Here is a 27,435-nt window from a genome sequence, read left to right as displayed (position 1 = left end):
GACCAAAATCGCATGTACTTAAACCCGAAACAACGAAACGAAACCGCCGGAACGAGCGAAACCGTCGAAACGACCGAAACGAAACCGTCGAAACAACCGAAACGGCCGAAACGAGCAAAAGGAAAGGAAATCAACAAAACAAGAAAAACCCATTACAATTATTGAGAGCTACATGTAACCGTAAACAGGCTAACCGAAGTGCATAGTAGGCTAACCGAAGTGAATAGTAGGCTAACAGGAGTGCAGGAGTGTGTAGTAGGCTAAAAGGAGTGCATAGTAGACTAACCGGAGCGCATAGTAGGCAAAACGGAGTGTATAGTACGGTAAGTGGCGGAAATCTTGAAGTTTTGCTCGTTTCGGTGATTTTGCTTCGTTTCGCTCGTTTCGGCCGTTTCGGTTGTTTCGACGGTTTCGTTTCGGTCGTTTCGACGGTTTCGGTGGTTTCGTTTCGGTGGTTTCTTTGCGTTGTTTCAGGTTTTAGTACTTGCCGAGCAAAATGGTTTCCCTGTTTTCTTAGGCGGCTCTCCTGTTTTTGTAATCAGACATAGGTGCGTTCGGAAGTAGCTATTCTATTATAGTGCCACTTACAAAAACTGCTAAAAACAGCATTACAAAAGTCTACTATATCGAGCAATTAGATTTCTTAATTTAAAAACCTCCACTTCCGGTGAATAATTGTAAATACATGAAAAAGGACAACCTTGGCTCTCTTCGTACTTTATTAAGCTTCAATTAACATCTGTAATTTTTTAGAGGCCTCTTTACAGCAGCTTATCGCTATATTTGCCTAATCAGTGATGTGTTTTACTGCCTTTTCTTGATTTTACTTCCATCTTTGACTTTCTCTTCTTGTATTTGGCGAGGAGCGACTTCCTTGAAGACTGTAAGTCGTCTGCATTCGCCCCACTTTCTGGCGCAGTTTGGGGTGCGGTGCATGTTGATGGTTGTGTGTAGTAACTGCTCTTCGATTGCACAACGGGCCAAACATCGTACCATTCCTTGACATTTCCGACAGCACCACTACAGCTCTTCCTTTGCTCTGCAATAACGTCAGCACCAAGCACATGATCCCACATATTGAATGACGTCAAACGAATTGGAAACGCCGGGCCTTCAATTCTTAGACCTAAACGTCCCCCTCCAGAGAAGCTTGACTTGAAGTCTCTAGACCATGTGTTTGTTTTTCCATCTATGTACACAGTCAACACATTGGTCGATTTGGACCATGAAGTGGCGATGAAATGCCAAGTGGGATTCACCGTAACTTCTTTCGGCAAATCCTCCTGATTATACCCGTCGCTTGGAAACACAGAAACAAAACACAGTCATTAATTATTATTGTTTACTTTTTATAACTTGTAAGTCCCATAAGCATATCCAAGTTTTCCCGCTAGTTTGGACTGTTAAGGTCGGGACACACTAGACGACAAGTCGCAGCGACAGGTCGCTGCGACAAGTCGCTCCGCGCGTACTTCTTCAAAACAAGTCGCTGCGGCAAGGCGTTTGTTCGGTGCACAAACAACGAATTTGGAAGAGTGGGAATGCGAACTTGTTTTCCAATTCAATATGGCAAAATACATGACATTCTCTCATTTGTTAATTTATATTTTGTCGCAGTGACTTGTCACAGCGAATAATCGCAGACGTGTACACACGCCGCGAAAACGCTGCTATCGCTCATTTTGTCGCTGCGATGTGTCGCACGAATTCAAACCAGTTCGAATTCGTGCGACACATCGCAGCGACAAAATTCTATCGCAGCGACTTGTTTGTCACAAGAATGCACCATGTCACACGAGGCGATATGTCGCAGCAACATGTCGCCGCGACGTGTTGCAGCGACGTGTCACCTAGTGTGTGCCGACCTTTAAGGTCCCAGCACACGTGAGGACATGTCGCAGCGACATGTTGCAGCGACAAAATCATGTGTTGTTCAGACTGAGGGACATGAAGCAGGGACCTGTATCGGGACATGTAGCAGCAACAAAATTATGTGTTCCCGTACACGTGGGGACATGTCGCAGGGACAAGTCGTAGATACATGTGGCAGCGACAAAATCATGTGTTGTTCATACTGAGGAGACTTGTAGCAGGGACGTGTAGCGGGGACATGTAGCAGCAACAAAATCACAATATGTACACACGCAAGAAAATGTAGCGGGGACATGTCCCAGGGACATGTCGCAGAGACACGTTCCCTTTGTGCGTGCTGATAATTTTGTCTCATGCCACTCAACATGTTGCACGGATACACGCGACATGTTGCACGGAGTTTAACGAGTTGAACTTCGTGAGACATGTTTCAGGGATAAAATGTTGCAGGAATTCGTGTGGCATGAGCTAAAAAGTATCAGCACAAAGAAGGTGACGTGTCGCTGCGACATGTCCCCTCTACATTTTCTGACGTGTGTACATATTGTGATTTTGTCGCTGCTTCATGTCCCGCTACACGTCCATGCTTCATGTCCCCTCAGTATAAACAACTAATGATTTTGTTGCTGCTACATGTCCCTACTACACGTCCCAGCTTCATATCCCCTCAGTATGAAAAACACATGATTTGTCACTGGTAAATGTCCCCGCTACACGTTTCTGCTTCATGTCCCCACGTGTGCGGGAACCTTTAAGGACGTTCGCGCGAGAATTTAATTTTTTCTAGTCGATTCACTTTTTTAAATTTTTTCTGCCGTCGTACAATGAGTTGCTTGTGTCAGAAATGAAAAACAATTGGGTGTCACTGACTTCGTTTCTGAGATAAAGTGTGTTAAAAACTTCCCTGATTTTGAAAAATTGGCGCACGAAATTCACCATGTGGCTTACAGGGTTTGTACTTAAAAATATCGAAAATGAGTTAACGGAAGCAAACGATCTAAGCGTCTAAGCCATATTTTGTAAAAGTGTTTCTGTTGTGTAAATAATTTCTAGTGTTGCCATTCTTTTTCCAAGACTTAACCTTGAAAGAGGCATTTGAAACCGCCGTACGGCAAAACGGAAAGCTAAAAAAGCGGAATTCGAAGGCGCGTGCACGTGGGCCAACAAAATAAAACTTTTAATCGACAGATTTTTTTCATTTGTTCGCAAACGTAGATAATCATTAACAAAAGTGATCCGTTAAAAAAAAGTAGGGGTCACCGACCATTTAAGAAAGCATCGCAAGAGAAGTTAACGCAACGGCTACCCACTCTATAGGTGGATTTCCACTGACGTGTAAATTTTTACGTGCGTTTAAGTGCGTGCCAAAATTTAGAGACAATGTATGAACGACCTGCGTACACGTTTACTCAAGTCGTTCATACATTGTCTCTAATTTTTTCACGCACGTAAACAATTACGCGTCACTGGAAATCTAGCCTATATGTGCCTGCAAAGATTTCTCAGTGGCGGCGTGGGCGCGCTCGATGCATGACGTGGCGTGACGTTGAGACATGAATTACGTGCGCAGCAAGGATGCGCACAAACAACTAGCGCGAACGTCCTTAAACGATCGGATTGCACTCACACCCGGCTGCTCAAGCATGCTCAAGTTTTGTTTGCTGTTGTCTTTGGTATATCATGTGAGACATAGGAACACACGCTGGTATGAAAACAAATTAGAAATTTCTATTGTTCTTCCTCAAATCAAATCGTTCTATTGACTGAGTGGGAGGGCCGAACGGGGAAATATGTGACTCGAGGTCTACGTCCTGACCAAACCCGACCTAACGCATTCAATAAGCACTTGCAATTGAACTGCGAGGTATGTGTGAGTATTCAAACTTTTACGAAAATTGCCGAGTTTTAGCTTCATTTCAAGTAAATTACAATCTGGCCACACTACAGTTACACTAAATGTTAAAGTTTAAACATGTCGGACATTCTTAGCTTTTGGAATAATCTTTACTATCACTTTTTAAAGCTGTGAAATCAAATGGTTTAAATATGGGCATCTCGCAGCAGTGGCGGGCAGTACGCTTTTCTATAAGGGCCATACGGCTTTCTCCGACTTTTCTTTTTTGTCAAATCGAGGCGTACGACCCTCATATGGGCTGTTTTTCATATGGTTTTCCAAAAAAAATTCGCGCGGTACCGTACGGACCATATAATAAATTACAGTGTCGTTTGAAGAGCTTCGTAATCCATTACGAACGACCAATCAGTCTATTCGAAAAATACTGTCACTGTTTAATGTGATTAATTGTTTGATTCTTCACCCCCCCCCCCCCCCCACCCTCCCCTTGGTCTTACAAACTTGGACTTAATAGTTTAAAATTCAGTGAAAAGGGTTTACATAAGGAATAAAACGTCTGCGACTATATCGCTGATATAAAAATACTAAATAAAATAAATCGCTTTACTTGTGTCAGAGTATTAAGCCCTAGTTTGCTAATTGTGAACACAAAATAAACAAATAATTATTGTAAATAAACGAGAACCGTGTTAATAATATTAGATGGCTGACTTGTTGGCTATTACGAGTCGGATAACAAGTACAGTGAACTGGACTTGAAAAAATAAACAATCATCATTTTTTACTGAAAAAATTGCCGCCGCTAGCCGCCACGTTCGCCTCCTGTACTCACCTAGTTTCTACTCGGTAGTTTATGATGTCAGACGAACTAGATTTAACAAAGCCCATCCATATATCCATAGCCGCCAAGTTCGCCTCCTGTACTCACCTAGTTTTTACTCGGTAGTTTATGATGTCAGACGAACTAGATTTAACAAAGCCCATCCATATATCCATAGCCGCCACGTTCGCCTCCTGTACTCACCTAGTTTCTACACGGTAGTTTATGATGTCAGACGACCTAGATTTAACAAAGCCCATCCATATATCCATATTCTCGGAATGGAGATAAAAACAAGGGTAGTAGACTTTGTCTTCCCAGCCGGTAAACTTCACCCAAAATGATATTGTAAACGCTGATATTGCTGGCATATTCGTGTCAAAATCAATCTTTGTTGTGCCAGCCGGAAATCCAGTTCCATCGATTTCAAAAGAGTCTGAAACGATTTTAAAAAACAATTCAATAGTTCTTATTTCAATTAAATAGTTCTAATTTACCCTCGCCTGTCTGTTGGCTAATCAATGAGACTCCCGATTTTTCACTATAGGTGTTCGTGTCCCGTTTTTAAAGCTAAGAGCCGCAAAATTCCAATGCTTGAGTACAATAAAACAATACACGAATGGTCAGAAAACCTCAAAGAAATCAGTTTAATTGTTTTACAGAAAATAAACAAGAAGTGCTTTTTCCTTCTTTGAACAATTTCAACATGTTCAACTCCCTTTGCTATAAACCTATAGCGAAATAAAACGGACGTTGGTTCAAAACACACAGAATTTAATCTTTTCTCGTTGTTGGTTTTCAGAAGACGGCAAACAAATTTGCCAAGAAAACGTGCACAGCTATTTTCCTGCTCATTAAACCTTTTGTTTGCGAAACAAAAGCTGTTTGCCATTATCTGTTTCTGTTTTTACATGTTGATAAAAGCTTGACAATTTGTCCGTAATTTTCTGTTTTCCTGTACAGCTCATTAAAATATTACACAGCATATTAGCACATGTAAAACGGGTTATACGAATTCACTCTATTAGAGTGAATTCGTGTAACCCGTTTTTTATATGGTAATGAGTCGTATAATATTCTAATGTTTGTGTACACTAAAACAATACACGAGTGGTCAGAAAACCTCAAAGAAATCACTTTAATAGTTAAACAGAAAATAAGTATAAACAGGACGTGTCTTTCTTTAAGCACTTCAAGAACATGTTCAACCTAAATCGAAAATTAGTTTGTTTTTCTTTACGGGATGTTGAATATAAAATGTTTGTCTAAAATCGCAAGACAATTCAAGGCATGATAAATTTTAAGCCCCGTTATCTGTTTTGGTTTTTACATATTGGTAAATGCTTGAATTTTAACCTGACTTCCACATGCAAATAATACTTATGATTTGTCCGCAATTTTCTGTTTTCCTGTACAGCTCATTTAAATATTACACGGCGCATTTGCATATAAAAAACGGGTTACACGAAATCACTCTATTATAAAGGCTTTAATCACAATACTTCCACTGCGTGGCTCTTCCCTTGTGAATAACTAAAAGCAATACAATATCTGACTAAAATTATGCATAAATTAAGTTAGTATAAACAGTGTAAAAATAAGCTTCCTAAACTATGAAAATACAAGATGTGACTAAAAATTATCCTGAAAAATCTACGTATAAAATTTACAATAAACTACCTTAAGTATTAATTGATGAATGTTACAAATTGTTAAAAAGGTAAATAAAAAATTTAAAAAAAACGTGATTACAATGAAGATTTAATTAACTGTCATCATAAATATTACGACTTACCGCGACAAACTTCCTCAGAAGTCAAGAAAGTATCTGCAGGACAGTGACCCAAGCACTGGCCAGTTGCGGTGTCCTTGGCTAATCTGCAGGCTTTACATTCGGTATCTGCTGGACCTGTGCATCCTATTGACAAAGGCGTAAAAATTGTGTTATGCTAGCTATCTAATGTGTCAATGATGAACCTGTTTATAAAACACTCAATCGAATCATAGCTATCTCAGACCTTTTAACGGAAAGTCTGCATGGCTGTTGAAAACTTAATGGCAACGGACGAACAAAGTTCACAGCTTACACAGCTTACGGGACATGAAACAAGATCATGATTAAGACCAAGTGAATGTACCAGTGATGCCATTTATTGCAAATGCAATGCTACCCAATGCAGCTTTAATAATAGAGGCTAAAAAGGAGAGAATTGCACGTAAGGTAATTTAAATTACTAGGAAAAAACCCAATAATTTCCTTCTGGGCGAGAAAGAGGCAACACAATGCATAATGACCCAGTTGGCTCGTTTAGAGACACAAGCACAAGCGCAAGCATTTTTAGTTTGTGCCAAGTAAAAACGAACGTCGACAGGTTCCGTTCTCGACTCCGTTCTTTCGGCAAATATTGCGGCTGAAACTCTTAGGCGTCGAGTGGCGTTGTCCATTCTTCCCTTGTGACAAAGAAAGCGAAAGCGATTACAAAAAAGGAAGGAAACGAAACATTTGGGGTATAAATACTTTTGAAGAAAGGATTCATCTCGGGTTTTTTCGCTACTTGAGCCCACACTTGTGCATTTTTTTGTCTCCACTCCTCCAAACAACCTCGGAAAACGTCTATCAAAATCAACAGCGACCAACCACTTTGTTCAATTACCGTACCCAAATTCGCAGGTAGCCAATCAGAAGCGCGATCTACTGTCCTGATATCCTACGATATCAAGTCACTGACCTGATATGCCCCCATATCACGGTCACTTTGAAGTAAAGTTGTGTTACTGTACGATGAATTGAAAAGAGGTTTTACCAGTAAAACAGAACTTCGTAATTTAAATTTAGCGGTGTTTAGCGGTCGTAAAAAGAGAAAAACTTTTCCGCCAAAATAAACTTGAGCGCGCTCGCCAATTGCGCGATGTTTGCCGACGAGTACTGATCTGAGACATTCAGACTGAAAAATGGAGTCGGAATTTCAACATTTTTCGCTTAATTTTGCTTTTGAAAATTTAGAGAATGAAACTCTAAACAAACGAGTGGAAAAAAGGCAGAAGAAGAACTTGGTAAAAATTGTTGAAGACCAAGTCAACACAATTTGCAATACCGTACCTAGCAAGCATGGCTTCAACAGAGCGATAAATATAACAGGCGTTTTGGCTGAATTTGGGTACCGTAAATACCTAATCGTACCTTTTTGGTACGCTTCGGCTGCATATCAGGCTCGTTTGGTCTTGCCATGGGTATTTTGGCTCGACTACGTCTCGCCAAAATACGAACCATGGCTCGACCAAACTCGCCTGATATGCCGCCGAAGCGTACCAAAAAGGTACGATTAGGTATAAATACTGCAACGAGTGAATGTACCATTGACGTAAACAATTTTCTTGTGCTTATGCGATGTTTCGTTTTCACACGAACGCAAACACAAGCGCAAGCACAAGAAAAGGAAAAATTTTGATCCTTGTGCTTGTGCTTGCGCCTGTGCTTATGCTTGCGTCGAAGTCGTTTTCACGATGAAATAAGAGCTGTTATGCTTGTGCTTGTGCTTGCGCTTGTGCTTGCGTCGCTAGTGAAAACCAGGCTTAAGAACTGCGAATAACAGCTATTTGAACACATGGTCCGCTGCCCCGAAGCATTTAATCAGCCGGTGTAAATAACAATATTTTTTTCATATAAACTGGTGAAATAAATCTGTTACTAGTCAGGCGTGCTCGGGACCGTTCTGGAAGAATATCTGCCCTCGGTCCTTTCTGTAAGAAACTCGCTGCCCTCGATCAGTATCATGGATGTAGCCAGGCATAACTAATCGATGACATCAATGAAATCAATGAGTAGTCAATGAGTAATCGATGGGTAATCAGTTGATTAGTCATTGATTATTGCCGATGATCAATGAGTAATCGATGACTAATCGATAGAATTTCCAACACAAAAAATTCTGTTGATTTAGGCGTAAAATTTGGGTCACATTAAAGGGAAGTTCCCCCAACATGGTCTTTCAGCCGGAAAAATTAAGAAAAGTCAAGTCCTTAGGAGGTTATTTTTCCCCTTCCGCCTGTTATTTACACTCCCTGATTATTGTCAAGAAGTAAGGTCGATATTCCCTTTGGTTAATAAGATATTTAACACCATAAAGCTACATGATTGTCTTACCCGCCGTTGGATCACATGTTATGTGACATTTCTCAGCGCACATGCCTGTCGGATGATCCTCCCTTGTTTCTCCTTTACAACTTGTTTTGGTAAGTTTTCTCAATAGCAAATGTGCGTCCATTATCTTAACAGGAGCGTCCTCGACACCAAATGCATAAAACCTTACGCTAAGTATCTTTGGATCGTCATTTTTTGCTCCAGAATTGTCTTTTGCAACATCTCCAAAACTAAGAAATACGTCCCCAGCATCTGAGCTTCCCGGGCTTTTTCCATATTCGATGCGGACAGCTTTGTTCGGCTCTTCAGTCACGCAGACAAAGTACGATTGATGAACGGATTTCGTCCCAATACCAACAGCACTTTCATCTTTGGTATATACTTTTCCGGTTTTTCCCTGAAATTAAAAAAATTCAAATATTTTTAGGCTAGCTTAAATTGTAAAAGATGGCAATTTTAATCTGTGTTTTAAAATTACATATCAGGCTTTCTTAAATTGTCCTCCCTGGGCCCGGGTTGTCATCCTCAGTTTTAGTTGCCTTTGAAAGAAATGACGTAATTGCTATTTAGTCAGTTCTTTGGATCTTAATGAGTTGTTCAATTTAAGTAAGTTGTTTCATCTTCTGTCGAGTCAAATCTTAACTTCTCGTAATTTCCAGCATGGTGGACCAGAGCTGTTCAAAAGATGAGGCACTAAATGAAGGAACTTCTACAAACTACGCTTAATTAAATACCACTTCAGTCTAGCTAAATATCACACCACTTAGCCTAAAAAGCGCTATGGTTAAATGGAGTAGCACTCGGGTTAGCCTAAATAGCACAAACTTTCATAAACTAGACGTTGTACGTGACTCCGATTTTCGACTCCTACATAACCAGCTGACATTGGATCTTTTTCGTGCGGAAAACAGCTTCCTTATGTTATAGGCGTATTTAGATTAGTAAGTGGTATCAACTCTGTCTACAGTTTAAAGAAGTAAGATTCTTAAGAAAGCCATCGTTGATGCCAAACTCGATTACCCAAAGAGAAAAAAAGTCCTCCGAGAAATATAATGTGGGCCTGTTCCAAAAAAATAAGCATTTTAATTCTTTGGCAATTTCAGCCGAGGTACAGTAACAGTAACAACTGTACAATACCTTGTAAATGTCAACCCTGTCGTTAGCTATACGAACAGTGTACTGGGATTCTTGTTTTGCTGGAGACACAGCGAAAATCACATATATTGTTCCTTCTGTAATCGCCGTGAAATGTAAACATTTTCCTTTTGTTGGATCAAAGCGCAGTGCATTTGAAAACATAACTTTGCATGTCTCTATAGCAGGAGCAGGGGGAGGCTCATCTACCAACGTTTGAGCGGCGCCTAACTGCTTTTCCATGATCCTCCTCCATTTGCCCAATAATGGAACCCTTCAAGCTTGAACTCAAATCTGGGAAGATTTCCTTGGATGCTTCAAAGTCGCTGTCAGTGAGGACAAGTCTACCCGTCTTTTCTTCGAAGCTAAGCACCAGGCCAAGAACGGAAATTTTCCTATTTCTAGGGTCGCCACTACCTCCATTCTTAAAGCCATTGTAAAGGTGAACAACCTTTTTCTCGTCATCAGTGAACCAGCGATTGTCAAAGAATCGAATGTGACGCGCCATGTTCTTAGGAATAACCACGCCTCCGTGCTGTGGATCTTTCAGGTCTTCTTTCATGTCGATTATTATTTTGAATGGCATTTTGGTTGTTGTCATTGATTTCCATTTAGGCACATGTTCGACGGAAAACGAATCTTTTGAAACCGCGTGATCATTGGGTGCATCTCCCGGGCTTGGCGCTGGTGCTGGCGTTGGCGCTGGCGTTGGCGCTGGCCCAGCTTCTGGACACTTGAGGTCGAAATCCGAGGTGGAAATGGTACCCTACATAAAATAAATTAGTTATCACACATATTTCCTTTACGTTACAGTTCCCTGCATAAAGTGAAAAGTTTATGCCTGCAATTAAAATGCATCAAGCCACAACTCCGCCTTAGTTAATGTAACAAAACTGCTCCGAGCAGCCAAAGCTTATTATGAGAATATAAATGGGTTACTTGAACAACTATTGCCAACCTTGAATCGAGATCTACTGCAAAACATACAATTTATGGTGCAAACAAAGTAAAATAAGTCATGGCCGTGTAAGTCGTAGAGATATTGACACGATGACTGCATGTTGGCGTTAGGATGGCGACCAGGAGGTAATACGACAATGACGAGACTTAGAACGATCTGAAGAAGAAACAAAGGAAAACCGGATGCAGCTTCAAGAGCGACAGTCAGGGAAAGGATGGAAGGAAACAGGACGAAAGGCGTTATGCACTTAATCGCACGTTGTAAAATAATGACGGTGAAAGGATGATTTAAGACTATGGCAAAATACTCTCAATAAATACCTCTTCCATGTAAACTTCAATGGCTCTGTGAAGACTCGATCGTCTTCTTGTTATGGCCTGCTCCAGTCCAGCGCGGCTGTCGAAAGGGGCAGTATACTTTCTTCTTCACCTCGTCACCCTCAGTAATTTCATAGTATTTCATCAGTTCTCCATCTTCATTTCTCTCGGATTTCAATGCCGTGACGTAACCTTCACAACCCCAATTAACAGTTTCGTCTGGAAATAGGTCCGCCGCGCGAAAGTTCACTAGGTCGGCAATGGGACCCATGCGGAACTTAAAGGGCTTTGGGTACGATGGAATACTTGTCAACCAGTGTTTAAATTCGGTTTTAAATGTTGGCGAGTAAACATCTGACAAGATTGAAGCAACCTCGTGGCTTCCTCCCTGGGCCATCACCGATGTGGACGTAGTTTGGGTTGCACTGTTGGCTTCGTAGCCTTTTTCAACTGAAGACTTAGCGCCGACGCTTGCGAAAAGACTTTTGTATTCCGCCTCCATTACCTTTGAAAATTGCGTCTTCGACTGAGCAGTTTCCTTATCCATGGTTTTGCGAATTTCAAGCTGTCCCCCGAACTTTGCTGATTTGATGTAATGTGTTCCCCACCGTTCAATAAAGTCCTCTGCAATTATAACAATAAAAATAATAATTTTAATAAAAATATTAATAATAATAGTAATAATAATAATAATAATAATAATAATAATAATAATAACAATACCAATACCAATTATAAACAGCCTTAAGTTACTGAGAAGAGCCCATATGTTGAGGAATGTTCTGTTTTGACGCAAAATCCACACGTGCAATTGGTTAAAATAGATCACGTATTTTTCTTTACCTGACGTCAACAAACTCCGACAGGGCAGTATTGACAATAACGCACAAAAATCGTGCATTATTGAAAATGTCTATAGCTTCAAGGTTTGCAGAAGTGAAAGAAAAAAACATATTCCTCAAATTATCAAAAAAAACCGAAGACGATAAAAACCTGAAGCGCTTCCATTTTTCAAAGGTAAACTAAGGCTCAACAAATACATTTTTGTGTGCGATTGACTTGCTTGTTGCTTGATTGTGAAAGCCATCGACCTGCTTTGAACAAGCTTCTCGCTCACTGTATTTATGAACGACTTCAGCTGATGAACTATTTAATGAAACATTTTAAGCTTTATTTATATACGGCTTATTTATTTCTATAGTATTGATCTCTCCCGTGTAATTATCTACTACTAACGCTTCTTATTTATTAACATTACTGTTTGAAGTTCGTTAAGTCGTGTATCGCGTTCAGTGTACTCATGCGATCAGATTGTATATTAAAAGGGTTAGAGGCAGCTGTTGGTGAGTGTTTTGTTTACAAATACACGCACGCGCTGGCCGCACAATGAACGATAATTTTTTTTAATACTTCATAAGGCAGATAGGGCTTTCCACAAGTTGCTCGGCAACTTTTTGGCAACTTTTCATGTTTCGAGCAACTTTTTCCCCTCCGAGCAACTTTTTCCCTCTCGAGCAACTTGTTGCATTTTAAGCAATTTCCATACCGAAGCTCTCCGAATATTATCCGAGTGTTGTTCAAAGGCAATACGAACGTTTCCGAAGATTTACGAAATTTGCCGAAGACTTTCGAGGAACATCTGAAGACGTTTCAACTTTCGGCTCATTCTGCATTAAAAAAAATCGTCATCAGATATGACGTCATCGATATCTTCACGATTTTTCTCAGTTAAAGAAATCCTTGTTATTTAACAAATTTTCCCCTAAATATGTTATTTAGATACTAAATTGCATAAAACTGCTTAGAAATCTTACCCTCAAAGGGAAATAAGCATATATTTAGAAAAATTCTTTTGATTAGAAGCAGCGTTTTGGATTCTTTGGAGCAACTTTGGAGCGACTTTTATTATCAGAAGCAACTTTTTTGGATTTTTGGAGCAGCTTTTGAGCAACTTTTTGAGAAATTACGGGCAACTTTTTGGGAAATCTCGAGCAACTTGTGGAAAGCCCTAAAGGCAGAGCCGAGTGCAGTATTCAAAATTTCGAGTTCGTTGTGCGGCCAGCAAGTGTGTGAATTTGTAAACAAAGCACGAACCAATAAAATTAAAGCATTATACTACTTACGATACTTTATGGGAGCGCCTGGTGAATAGTATGATAGTGGCAACTCCATGAACTCTCTCAGGAAATTAAGACTGAGGTCACTAGGCTTGACTTCGTCCATGAATATCTCGTACCTTAAAAAATATAATCAACAGTTACGGCGTAGCAAAGAAATATGGCTTAACCTTAAGGGCGCGGAGGCGATAGAATATGGTGGGTATAGTGGAAACGTTTAAATAGCGTGAAAAAGCGTTTCTGAAAAGGTTCTGAGAACATCCCATCGATAAAACAAAGCATAGATTGGAGAAGGTCATTTTATATTACTGGGACAATCTATCAAGTCCCACTACTCATCCTCTCTAATCTAGTTGCTATTTTTTTGTTAGATTTGTGCCAGCGTACCTAAACTCAGTTGCAAACTAATAAGGATTAGGCTTTACTACTTCAATTTTTATTAATTAGTATTTAGCATGGACTGTTGATTAATAGTTTATTTGTATTAATTTTTATTATAACTTTAAACACTAGTATTTCCTGATGATTTTAACCGTGTATAAAGAAATGTTAAATAAATAAAATAAATAAACGTTTCTTCTCATGATAAACAAATCACTAGTCTCTATAATACCTCTCAATGTCGATGTCAAGTAACGCCAAAAAGCTGTCTTTTGTTTCGGCTGAAGAACTTCCCCAGGCCTCCTTCACACCAGCGTAAAAGCCAAAATAGGAACCAGATACGCCAGCCTGTTGCTGAAGGAAAGTACTGTACTCTTCTTTTCCTTGAAAAGTGTACATTGAAGCCGATGTATCGTAAATTCCATGTACATTCATTGTGTCAGGTACATCAAAACCGTCATAACTACAAAAAGACATTTACTGATTGTCATTCCAAATCATGAAGGGCATTCTCAAATGTATATTTTTTCCAGACAGCTACAACACCGACATTATTGAAAAACCTTCGCCTGTCTGCTAACTTTTTGACACCAACTAAAACATTACATCTGTTACTGCAACGACAATCGACGCTTCTAAAGTCACTATAAGGACCCTAAAACCCTTCAATATCGGCGTATCCTAAAACCCTATAACTACGTTACAACATTCATCATCAAACAAATAAACAAACAAAAGACGCACTGATGCTAAAAGGTATTGAATATTTGGCCAAGCCTAAAAGCGGAGCTCCCCGGTTATACCTGGCCCTTTTTGTAAATCTGAATTTACTGACCGTTAACACAAAAAAACATTCGACCTCAATGAGTTCTTTATGCGAGCCCGCGATATGGTCATTTCATACTTTTCATACTGGTCAGCGGATACCTTGTTTTGACAGCTGTCAATTGACCATGACATGGATGTCCAATATCAAAGATGTAAGCTGACGTTAACCAAACCAAAAGCACGGGTCTCTTAATTTTCTATAGGTATGGGGCTCTGCTCTGCGGCCCTTCTGGCCGCTGGGAGCTCCGCTGAAGAAGGAATTGTGTAGTAGTCTTGGTAAAGCTCGTGCAACTGAAAAGCTTGATATTTTTTCTAACCTTGCTTTATTTTTGCAGTTTCTCTGAACAATGCTCATCTTTCTTGATTCAGGACTGTACTTTCCTCGACCGTCAAACCCAACACCCAAGAATGCAGCTCCATCAATTTGGTTCTGTGGTAAGAGACAAATTATTGGCCGGTTTCCTGCTGATTATGCTGTGATTGTTACACTTTTTGTCAAAACTAATGATAAGTTATGATATCACTTGAGCCGAATTGAGTCCAGAACTACTTAATACACTGAACGTTTGCAGAGCAAGTTGCCAAAAACGTTTAGAAATACGATTGATGGAGAAATATGCTACTTCAGAGCCACCTACGAACACTGCCTAGAAGTCATACTTATTTGTTGACTTTAATGTTTGATCGAAGTTCTTAGTTTGCATGCTTAACAACTGCACTTGCTAAGATAACGTTCCCCTGATTTTCTTCAGATAGCACTTACCCAACATATAGTCGCCTTTGCTCTGGAGTTATAACAAGGATCAGTACTACTGTAATTTCTTCCGTAACAACCGTTCATCATCACACTCCCGATGCCTGCTGGATATACATACGGAACATCAGGAGCTTCTTTGCTTGAAGAGGATGCCTCATCAGTGATTGACGATTGGAAGTGATATCCTGGTGGGACATACATGCTTTCGGATGCCCATGATTTGTCAGGTTCTATGTCTAGCTTGATCTAGAGAAACAATTACAGTAACGAATAATTAACAAATATCAACGAATAATATGTTATAATGCATTGAAAACTAGCTTAAGTTTATCCGAGGCTTTATATTACCTTACCACAGAAAACATACCCTAAGAAGCACCATAATAAAGCGCAGTGATGAGAGTGGCTGCCTTTCACTAATATGGCTTGCAATCATTGACAAAACTTGTCGAATTGGCAATTGGCACACACACATTTCAACTTTCAAGTGAGAATAACAGCAGTCGTGCCAAGGTTTTGCCAAAGATTGTGGGTTCGAATCTCATGATCTATTATTATTGATTTGTTTGCTCCGTAGCTTCTTACAATTCTCATTATTTACATAGCAGTGATATATTTGGCAGGAAGATCCCAGCAAGTTTTCCCAACATTTTGTTAGGGGATCCCCTTTTACAATTTTTATTATAGTTAATAAAAGCTGAATATTAAAAGACAGTGATACTAAATTAATAAAAAGCTAATAATCACAATTAAAATTAAGGCGGCTGAGTAATTCTAAGGTTACTTATTGTCCAAAAATAGTTTAATTTTCCTTTTAAATATAGAATAAGATTGATAATTTTTTTTCAGGTAGCTCATTTTATATTTTGGTACCTACGACTTTCAGTGAGAATTTCCCATAGTCTGTTCTACGATATTATACGTAAAGTTACTGAGCAGATCTCGTGTTGTAATGGTGTAGTTTATTATTTTGCATGAAGTAGTTAATAAATGTGTCCTGTAGTGTGTTTGCTCTTTGTGAATACATTAAGAGACTTACTAAGATGGCGTTTAACATAAAGATATCAAATATTTGTAGCTGCTTAAAAATAGGTTTTGTATTTTTTCTGTATCTTGTGCAGGTTCTTCAATCTAGTAGAATAATTACTTCTCCATACAATATTACAATATGTGAAATATGAATATATCATTGAAAAGTAGATACTTCTTAAGGCATTGATGTCTAAGTAATGATATGAGCCTTCCATGTTATATGTACGTATGTTTTACTGATATTTCATGTTAGCTTGTTGGAATCTACCACTGTGATACTTTGTTAATTTCTTGATTGACAGTTTGAAGCATGGGGTTAAGAGTGAGTCCGCACGAGAACCATGCAGGCGAGTCTACAGCGTATCTCACCGATTTCCCTCAAGTTTGGCACACTTGTGTAACTTCACTAGTACATTAACCATGTGCAATATTTTGGTTCAATTGTTTATTGTTTTGGAGAAATGTCAATCAAACTGTCAGACAGTGGAAAGTACTTAAATTTGACCTAAAAATATTCACCATGTTTGATCCCCTGCTACATGCTAAATATAAAAAGAAATGATACGAAACTTTTACATAAGACAAATCAAGTCCCGAACAATAGAAAAACGTTCAGTAAACTTGTGTCATTTGCTGCGTTTGGCTGAAAGCAAAATTCCAAATCTCCTTATTCAATTCGTATCAAAAAAGTGGGGTTTCTAAAGTCGTTGTTTGTAGACATGCGGCGTTTCTTCAATCGAATTTGAACGTATCAATAGATTGCCAAGGAAATAGTGTCCCTATTTATCAAATAAAATCTCTGTTAAGTTTAAGAGGAATTACAGGTTCGCATCAATAAATGGTGTTAACTTCGTGACAATATGCAAATGAGCTCAACACGGAAATCGTGATAAGTTCAGAGTTTGTAAAATATAAACTAAATAGAATGTTGCTATAAGAAGTAAAACATCGTTATGAAGCTTTTTGCATAAAAATACTTTTAAATCGTTAGTAGTTTTAACTACTGGAAGTCGTTGGCTGGTAATAAGCAAATTAAACAAATTCAAACGAACACAAAGGTCATACCGAACTGCTGGTCGTTAACTGCACCAATTTGAAAGATATCTCCACAAGCAAGCATCATTGCATAAAAGTCATTTCCTTCAAGGGTTTTTGGCATCGCCCTCTTGGTGTGTAAGCTGCATTTTTTCGTATTTGCCAGCACCATAGTAATTTAGGAACAGATGTTATCAAAACAAGTTGGCGGCGAGGCATCAAATATAATATCCACCGATCATGAAAACCGACTTGTTTTAGAATTCGGTCGCGTGTTTTGTTCACATATAAAAAACATGTTTCCACTGCAAAGAAATTATGTAGTCATCGTTTCCATCCAGTAAGAATCTGCGGCACAAGTGGTTTTTGGTGCTGTCGTTCTTCGAAGAACACCGACAATAGTTGATTGCGTGACAGACCGACTTGTGAATTTTATCTCAAATTTCATGTCTCAAATTTCACTCTGACTCAGATCATATTGCGATCGTCATGGCTTCGTTTATGTGCTTTCAAGAAGGATCTGACATCCAGGGGCCATGGGATATGTATTGAGTCATCTATAAATGATCCAATACGCCACAAATCGCCATGGCTTTAATTTTCTACCTTTTTTAATTTTGAAAATCTGAAATCGAAAAATTAGCCTTTAATACCGACTTACCGTAAGTAATCTTATAAACGCCAGGGTTTTTTAATTTAAGAGGTACATGCGGGAGTGTTAAATAAATATGAGGCGTTTAGTAGAAAAGGGGCATTCATTTCACCAGGAGCCCATGATTTCACTCTAACTGTAACGAAACAAATAGACAAACAAGTATGTAAATATGACGCGTAGTTTGCTCCCGGATAAAGATAGGAAACAGATTTTGTGAGTAGGAGACTACTCTAATCTTTTCTAATGCAAAGCCTAAAGATGTCGTTCACAGATTGTTCGATATCGATGTCTTCATCGTCATCGCATCGGGGTTAACCATGTTGGCTAGCTAGCTCCTTTGGTCCCTTCGATGTCCGAGTGAATCAATTAACTAACTAAAGAAAATTGCGTGTTTTTTACTCCATGAAACGTTTACTTGAATTTTGAGGCGAATATACTTTTTCTTTTTTTATTGAGGAGGGGGGGGTGGGGTGATGGGGGGAGCAGGGGTGTCTATTAGACACGGGACGTTTATTAGTAGAGGCCTCTAATACAAATTTTACACCTCAGGGGGAGGCGTTTATTTGAGAGTGGGGCGTTTATTAAATCATTTACAGTATTTCACTCATTTACATTTATTCTAAGGATTGCCTACAGGAAAGATAAAATAGAACAAAAGAGTATTATTATGAGTGTCATTGAAAACGAACTTTCAAAAACCTGGTCAAGGCAAAGACGAATCATGAGTTGTAAAAAGGCACGCTGATCTACACTTATACAAATATTTAATTCCGTCGATACGTCGGTCCGTCATTCTAGCTTTAAATTAGGAAATCAGTAGGAGCACTATCAGAGATACAGGTGATTCTAAATTTGTTGAAATTGTTCTGGATCCTTGTTCCCAGGGTCTTCGTTCCCCTAAACCAGCGGTTGATAAACGAGTTTAGATATTAAATTTCGTTCCAAGAACTTGCGCATTTTCCGTCAGCCTTGACCGAACTGGGCCGTCCTCTGCCCTCTGGGCCATTTATGGTTCCGGTTTAATTGTGCGCATGCACCGGAGACTTGAGATGGAATGATCCGTTCTCGCTCCCAGAGTCTACTGTCCTTCTGTTCTGCGCCAGGGATCGAGACCTCTGCCGTTAATGTCTGTTAAGCTACGCAACGAATTGAAGGCGGGGTTTGGCTGGGAATGAAAAGGGATGAGGCACCAGCGGAGTGGCCCCGAGGCGAAAGCGGAAACCCGACTAAGAGGTAAGTGCTTGGACGGTTGCTATAGAAAACGGCTCCACATCGAGGTCCTTTGAGTCACACTAGGGCTTTCCACAAGTTGCTCGGCAACTTTGGCATTTTTTCATGTTTCGAGCAACTTTTTCCCCTTGGAGCAACTTTTTTCCCCTTGAGCAACTTGTTGCATTTTGAGCAATTTCCAGACCGAAGATTTACGAAGATTATACGAGTGCTGTTCTAAGGCAAAACGAACGTTTCCGAAGACTTACGACGTTTGCCGAAGATATTCGAGGGACATCTGAAGACGTTTCAACATTCGGCTCATTCTGTATAAAACATTACAAAACTCGTCAGCAAACATGACGTCATCGATATCTTCACGATTTTTCCCAGTTAAAGGAATCCTTGTTACTTAACAAAATAATATTTCCTTTAATATGTTATTTAGATACTTTTGCTGTAAAATTGCTTAAAACTGCTTTGAAGATCTTACTCTCAAAGGGAAATTAGAAAAAATTATTTTGGTTAGAAGTAGCGTTTTGGATTTTTTAGAGCAACTTTCGAGCAACCTTTATTATATGAAGCAACGTTTTTGGATTTTTGGAGCAACTTTTTGAGATATTACGGGAAACTTTTTGGGAAATCTCGAGCAACTTGTGGAAAGCCCTAAGTCGCACTGCCCGAAGCCAGTGGAGAGTACGGATGAAAGAAAGAAGGATATAGTGAAGGCTGAGAGCAACGAAAGGAAACTACTTGCAGCAAGCGAGCAGAATGCAAATATACGCGTCAGCATGACGACATGTCGACAGCGCACGAAAGACATGATCCACGAGGGCGAGGCTGCACCAGGCACGAACTCAAACCAGTTTAAATTCGTGCGACTGATCGCAGTGACAAAATGAGTGAAAGCAGCCTTGTCGCAGCGTGTGTGCACTTCTGCAACAAAATATAAACTAACCAATGAGAGAGCTTCATGTATTGAATTCAAAAACTAGTTTACATTCTCCCTCTTCCAAATTCGCTGCAGGTGCACCGAACAAACGCCTTGTTGCAGGGACTTTTTGAAGTAGTACACACGAAGCGATTTGTCGCAGAGAACCTCACTTAAGGTTTATTAGTACTTCATTAGTGTTTTCATTAATTTGAAAGTAATATTGTGTATAAGCTACTTTAACTTTTTCATATATTACATTGATCTGCAATACGGCACGAACAGGAGCTAGAGAGATGGTGGATATAACCCCAGTGTATAAAGATTGAGTGAAGTCCAATTGGGTATGTAATTATACGCGTTATTAACAAAATCAAACTGCGCGGTCGTTCGATTTTGTTAACAAGGCCTTTGAAAGACCTTTCAATTGGCATTAATGGTTTTGACATCCACACTATAAATCAAACATTCAGTTAGGGACGCAAAATTATTTTTTTGGAGTAGTGGCCAAGTGGGATCAAAAATCCTGAAAAAAAATTGTTTGCAATAGCAAAATGCCTACATAAATTGTTTGAAGACATCAAAAAACATTGTCTGCAGAAAGATGCAGCTGGAAAAATTGTTTGGACAGGGAGCGCCACGAAAAAAATCGTCTGCACTGTACTATACTACTCTTCGAGTAAAACAATGGTCCATTCCAGCGTTTCGATTGAGCACTGAGGCAAGTCTTGAGAGACTGGGTACTAGTCCAAAACAACAATGGCGCCCGGGTGAAAAGTAACTTACCAGGCTTACGAAAATGTGAAGTACTGAGGCCATCGCTTACGAGAAAAGTGGAAACTAAATCCTTGCAGAATTATTTGTGAACATTATAACTACCAGGTAGACAGGAGTGAGCGACGTTTTCTCTTTCCAATCTGCACGTGAAGATACGCTTGAATTCGATCGATGATGAACATGTCAAGTGGCTTGTTTACCTTTTCTCACGCCGTAAGTCTGTATTTATGGGCACTAAATAGCCGGATAATTAACATCACGAACCACTTTAGATGCTAAAAGGTTTATTGGATTTATGTAAGCGGTATTTCTCACGTCCTCAGCCGACCTATCCATCATGTTATGAAACTCGTTCTAAAACTTTTAGAACTTTGTTTTTGTTTTGCTCACATGTACCACATTTTTGTACGCTAAAATCATACGTGCCGATTGAACTTAACATACTTTTTTTGACTTTAATTTATTATTTAGTAAATGTTTTACAAAATAATGGCTAATGGAACCATCAGAATAACGCCGCATCGGCGATATTCAAACGTAATTTTACCCTAAAATCTCCAGTGTCACGCATTGCCCGAAATACCTTATTTTTAAAATAGGTTTACTACCAAACGTGAGAGCGATGAAAAATCTTGATGATATGATTTAAATTGTACTAGGTGATACTAATTACAGTGGTATTTTTATATGGAAAGCTTCAATTCTTGCAGAGATATTTTGGTCGAAAGATGGGTCAAAATTTGGGTATTTTTTGGCTCAAAACCGACCATGGGCACGTTGACCACGATATCTTCCACACGTTAAAGAATTTTGCGATAATATTCTACCTACAGCATTATCATCTCAATATGTAACCTCATGCAAAATATAAAGGAAATCTGAGAGGGTCGATGTAGACTCAAATTTTAATATTGCATGGATTTCATATGGACCCTCTCTTAAGGTTTTTGTGTTGAAAGAACAAATTTGTAATAAGATACATTGGAGTAAAGTAGAGCTTTTGTAAATATCATTTATGTATAAAAGAAAAAGTAGTGGTCCTAAAACTGATCCTTGACATCATATGTGTGTTGGGTTGTTGTTGGCCCGGGGGGTACTCCCATAAATTTCGGATAGGGGTGTGCCGCGAAGGTTCTTAAACCCTGACCCTATTTAAGGATAAAGAAAGCGAAAATTGATACCCTTTTTAAGGCCCAAAACCGAAAAATGACACCCTATTCAAGGGGAGGAGAAGCGTTCCGTGACGACCCAAATAACGGCCAACCGCGCATGGCAAAACACAAATCTTTACAAAAAACCGCTTTACTAATACTTGAATAGGTACCCCATCTAAGGATCACACCGGGAACACATTGCCAAAAGGAGCAAAAATGGTACCCTATTTAAGGACCGAGAACCTCAAAAACCATACCCTATCCCGCGTCACATACCAATGTAGCCCACATATGGGAGTCCCCCCCCCCCCCCCGGGTTTTTTGGTTCTCGTCCTTGCTTCAAGCGTTCTCCACTATTTTTCCCTTCACTAAAACGACCACTTTTATACTAATAGGCTTTTAGTTGTTGGATATGCCACTGCAGAGTTCTACTTGTATATAAAATGGGAAAGCCGAATATAACAAGAAAAACAGACAGAACAGTGGTGCGCGGATGAACAAACGGTGAATAGCTTGCCTGAGTACATACATTAGTATCAACTCTGAAGTAGAAATAAACAGATGAAAATATATTTACCTCTTTCTTCAGAAAATTTTCGGCTTTTTCTTGGGCTTCGTCGATAATTTTGAGCTGTTTGTCCACTAATTTGCCTGCCACTTCGATCCCTTTCTCGATAACGGCTTCTTGTATTTTTGGATTCTTTAGAACCGACGCAGCTAGTGGTAATGCACGCTTCTCCTTCTCATTCCCTTCGCCTTGTCCTCCTGTTAATTATATATACATTTAATCATCTCATTGAGTTATCATGCCAGAATTACATATCATGTACAAAGTTCGAGTTGAGTGGAAGGTTGAAGTTGTTGGATCTTAAGCATGAGCTAAAACTTTGGATGAACAAAATGGGAAAATTGTTATTAAAACTATGATATAAAATAATTGCCAACCTTTTAATTTGGGGAATTTTTTCCCCTGTTATCATACAACGGCAACTCTTTGATTTTGTAAGGAAAGGATGCGATGTCAAAAATAAAACAAAAAAAGGGCAGGAAAATTAAAATATCTAAATGATATTTTGACTGCTGTGATTTCCTTAACAATATTACCTTCCTTAGTTTTAGCCTCGTCTTCACCGGTATTTGGTATTGTCTGTTTTTCATCGTCTTCATCGTTCAACTTCCCGGATGAAGCATCACTTTGATTCACGTCAGCTGTAGATGTCTGTGGTTCATTTTCAGTCACAGGGTTCTCGCCAGATGCATCTTTGCTGTTGTCAAAGCTTCGATTGACGTTCCCAGCTTGACTACAATCTTAACAGATCAGGATAAACTCTCAGCAATAGGCCAATTCCGATATATTAAAATTCTTACTCGGCTCAGAGGCTTTGGGCAATTAAACACAAGAATTTATTCATTCATCCATCAACCTCGACGTGATATCTTTTGTGTTATTCCCCCAAGCCTCGGCGGCAAGCTAGAATTTTAATATATCAGAATTGGCCTATTGATTCAGACAAAACTTTAAGACAGATTCTGCTTAAAGTTCGAGCAATAAGTGGAAAAATGAATTACCGAAAATGTACGGCATAGCACAGTAACATTTTGCATACTTTGAAAAATAGACAAGTGACCAGGGTAAGACGTTTGGTAAAAATTCAAAAGCGATCTCTGGTTAAAAATGTGATAAAAACAAGCTTTTTTAACGAGTGATGATTAAAAAGCGTGAACGTTAAAATATTCTTATAAGCAAGGGTTTTAATATACATAGGCAAGTAAAAATAAACGATAATAACGAACGACTTATACAGCACTTATACTTATACAGATTTCAATGCGACTTGTGTGATGCAAGTTATGTAGGATATACACTGAGGCATTTACATCAGCGCGTGGACGAGCACAAGAACAAAACATCATCTATTGGCAAGCATTATAGAGACAAACAATGTATTGTCCCAAAAGAGAGGTTCAAAATAAAATTGAATATTGTCTTGGTAATTGTTTCACATTATTGACAGCATGGTTCGTAATTGCTGTGTGCCAGGAATCCAAAGTTTTTCTAACACGGAAATTTCTCTTGTCGGTCACGTGTCCACTGTCAAAATCAATGGAATGGTCATTCAATCAGGCGTGTGAAGCGATGTTAGAACCTTTTTTAAAGTTTTTTTGTTTTTCTATTATTTTTGTTAAACACATAAACCAAATCCCTTACCTGTCAATAAATTAAAACATATAAGAACGATAGTAATCGTCCTAAAAGTCATTTCTCTGGTCTCGCCTGGGAGGCAATGCTGCAAAAGACAAGGCAAAAGTTAGACATTTATGGTTGCTGGTTCAAATTCCTTGATATCCTTTGTTTATTCTTATGCTAAGTTGTCACCGTCAGTTATCAAATACATCACTTTTCTTCACATCGAATAAGGCATGTGCTATGTGCGATCGATCAGCGCTATCTACTTGTAAACAATATTTACGTTATCAGCTGTTGGAAAGTCGGTCATTTTACTTGGTCACTGGGTACATTAATAAAGGATAAGAAATTCACAGTTCATGGAAGTATTTAACAATTGCATTGTATTCCATGAGAGCGTGCTGGTTATGAAGCTGTAAAATGACTAAGGAAGCGCGTAGCGGCGTGTTGCCTTATTATAGGAATTTAACGCTTTGTGTGTTGAATTAAAGCGAATTGAAGGAAACATTATTTCCCAATAAAGGAAATTAACGCGAAAAAGAGGGTAACATTTTAAAATGAAGGAAATAAACGCGACGTAAACAAAGAAAAAAACTTGTTGAGACAACAGGAACACGTTTATTTCAACACTTGGCGTATACTTTACCCAAACCTTGGAGGGATCTGATCGTTTCGAGCGTTCTTTACAATTTCAGTGAGACCGTAAAATTTTCACCCTGATGAAATGATGCCTTTTCCTAGGATATTAGAACGTCTGTACTGTATCGAGAAATCGGGGCCAAAATAATGAAAATTACGTCGCGGAAATTTACGCTCCACTTTATTAACGGCGCGGAAATTTACCTTAAAAAAATTAACTCGAATTTTTGAAATTCGCGTTAATTTCATGAAGCGCTAATTTCCTGTACACTCGACGAGGACCCACCTTGTGTAGGGTTTAATAGGGGAACTAGACAAGATACCACCTGTCAGATTAGCTAAATGGACAAAATTTATTGGCCTCAAATTTCAAGTTAAGACTTTCATATTAGGTGTGCAGGAAGCTTGCATTGCTGGAGAAATGGCACAAAGAGGTTTGAATCTTTTTCTTAGTTTCTACTCCTGAAAGAGTGGGGGTTATACAAACAAGACACCATCTTTAAGGTGGGGAAGGGGGTACATAAAGAGACCACCTGTCTTTTTGCAGAGTGGTGGGTCCTGTATGAGTACAATAGTTTTGACCATTTCCCTAAGGTAGCTATAATCACCTCACATTCAACAAGCGGGGATGGGAATTCCCACTTCAGTTATTGTTGCAGTTGCAGGAATTTTTAGAAACACTGCATTACTTCACTTTATTGACTTCCATTATTTAGTTAGCTATAAATAGGATGTGGACGTTTTAGTTTGATCTAAACAAAGCGAAGAAAGCGAGCGAAAGAAAATATTTATCGGTAAATATTTCTTGTTCAACCTTCTCTAAAGTTGTCTATATTGTGAAAAAAATAATTAACAATATTTTTATACGAACCAAGATTAATTAAATTTAACAAAAAAGTGTAGAAATAAAATAAAAATGCGTACATGGCTGATCGAGATAATCATAATGGGCTAATTAAAAACTGGGCAGCCATCCTAAGTTATTACATCAATGTTTTTATTAGGGTCAGGTACTTGAACATGAACACACACAACAACACACAAATAAAGACTAAACTGATTTTCTAACAAATTTAGGAAAAATTAGCTGGAATAGACGGTGTATTGACAGATTACCTAACAGAAGAAAGGAGTTGTACTGAATTGCATATAATTGCAGAGCAAAACATATTTCTTGTACAAGCCAAATTAAAAATACAAAACGTACAACAATAAGTGTCATCCTGGTACCATTTTCAAGTAAAATTTAACACAAAAAGTGACAATTCCGAGATAAAAGATGAATATCACTTAGCTAGGATTAAGTCTATCTGCACGTTTTATTGTTGTTTTATTTTTGACGGCCATCTTGTGAAAAAATGTTTTGGTCGCGGCAAACATAATTACCGGTATTTTAAACATATATATATGGTCCGTCTAATATCAATTAAGGTAAAACTTCGGTTAACCGGAGCAAATCAAGAAACTACAGATGAATGCAGTCATATATAACCGAGGTGTGAATTTACTGAAATGAGATGACAATTTTTTCTTACATAGCTATAAAATTACTTTTCCTAGCCTGGGAGGGCCTGAACAGAATAGAGCAGTTACATACAGCGGCTGTAATACAGCGGTTAAATTAGGATAGATGTAGAGATTAAACTATGTCCTAAAGATCAGTGGAAACATTTCCCGATAACCGTCCCTGTAATATTGTTCCGTTTTTCACATTGATCTGTGCAGCATAAGCAATCTCTTTGATTTCACTGCTTTAACAACAAAATTCATTCAATTTAGTTAGTTCAAGTCGAACGTTCAAACTAAATCAGTTTTTCTTTCATCTGAGAACCCGAGTTTTCTGTGAGTGAAATGTAGCGTGGCACACTGCCATTAAAAAGGGTGCCAGTTAAAACCTACAATTTTAGGCATTTTAGCCAAAAATCATGAATATTTTCTCCTTTCAAAGGCAGCGAGCGTCACTAATTGTGGTCCAAAACGATGCCGAGGAATCCAGATTCACCGATTTGCAAATACCTAACACGATTAGCGACCACTTACAATGTTGATAAACGTCCTGTTTGTTTTAAAATAAAGTGAAACACTTTATTTATATTAGCAAATTAGTAAGTTTTCCCTTTTCTTTATAAAAAATGAGCAATGTCAGGTGTTTTCTTTCGTTTTGAAATTTTTACCACACTGTTGAAAACTAAACTAAAAAACTACGTTAGCATACGGAAAACTTTTATTATTAGATACTTGCAAAAAAATCTTACCTTATTCGATTTTGTAAATAAATCTTCCTTTTCTTTTTTTGACTCACTCGCTGGATTCCAAGAAGTGATATTTAGCCTATTTGACACCCAAATTATATACAACTGATAAGCTTACCGGCTCTAACAAAATACCAGGTACCCTATTCAAATACCTGACCTAACACCCAAACAATTGAACTAATCAACCGAGAAGATGCAATCCGAAACTTTTACTGTAGAAAAAAAGGACAGACTGTCACTTATGAAATTTACCATGAAAATGAGTTTGGACATCCATGGTCGTAACCAGACCTTTGCCATGGGCGAGGCAAGATTTTGCTAGGGGGTTCAGGGGCATGCCCTCAAGAAAATATTGAAATCTAGAAGCTCTGGAACTC

General features: G+C 38.7%; 1 pseudogene across 1 annotated transcript; it reads right to left on the bottom strand.

The window, feature by feature from the left end:
* Positions 1 to 701: 701 nt before the first annotated feature.
* LOC144643111 (uncharacterized) lies at positions 702 to 27,121 on the bottom strand (annotated as a pseudogene). Its single transcript, XR_013568856.1, has 14 exons — positions 27,059 to 27,121; positions 24,186 to 24,264; positions 23,081 to 23,284; positions 22,554 to 22,741; positions 15,190 to 15,429; positions 14,744 to 14,856; positions 13,831 to 14,061; positions 13,224 to 13,336; positions 11,104 to 11,724; positions 9,826 to 10,588; positions 8,692 to 9,085; positions 6,343 to 6,465; positions 4,752 to 4,983; positions 702 to 1,299 (listed from the first exon to the last, which is right to left on the bottom strand). The product of XR_013568856.1 is annotated as an uncharacterized LOC144643111 (transcript).
* Between the last annotated feature and the right edge of the window lie 314 nt (positions 27,122 to 27,435).

This window comes from Oculina patagonica, chromosome 2 (assembly GCF_052425735.1).
Source record: "Oculina patagonica isolate OP01 chromosome 2, crgOcupat, whole genome shotgun sequence".
In the NCBI taxonomy this organism is placed as follows: domain Eukaryota; kingdom Metazoa; phylum Cnidaria; class Anthozoa; order Scleractinia; family Oculinidae; genus Oculina; species Oculina patagonica.
Note: the sequence above shows the minus strand (reverse complement) of the source record. Positions and strands in the feature narration are given on the sequence as shown.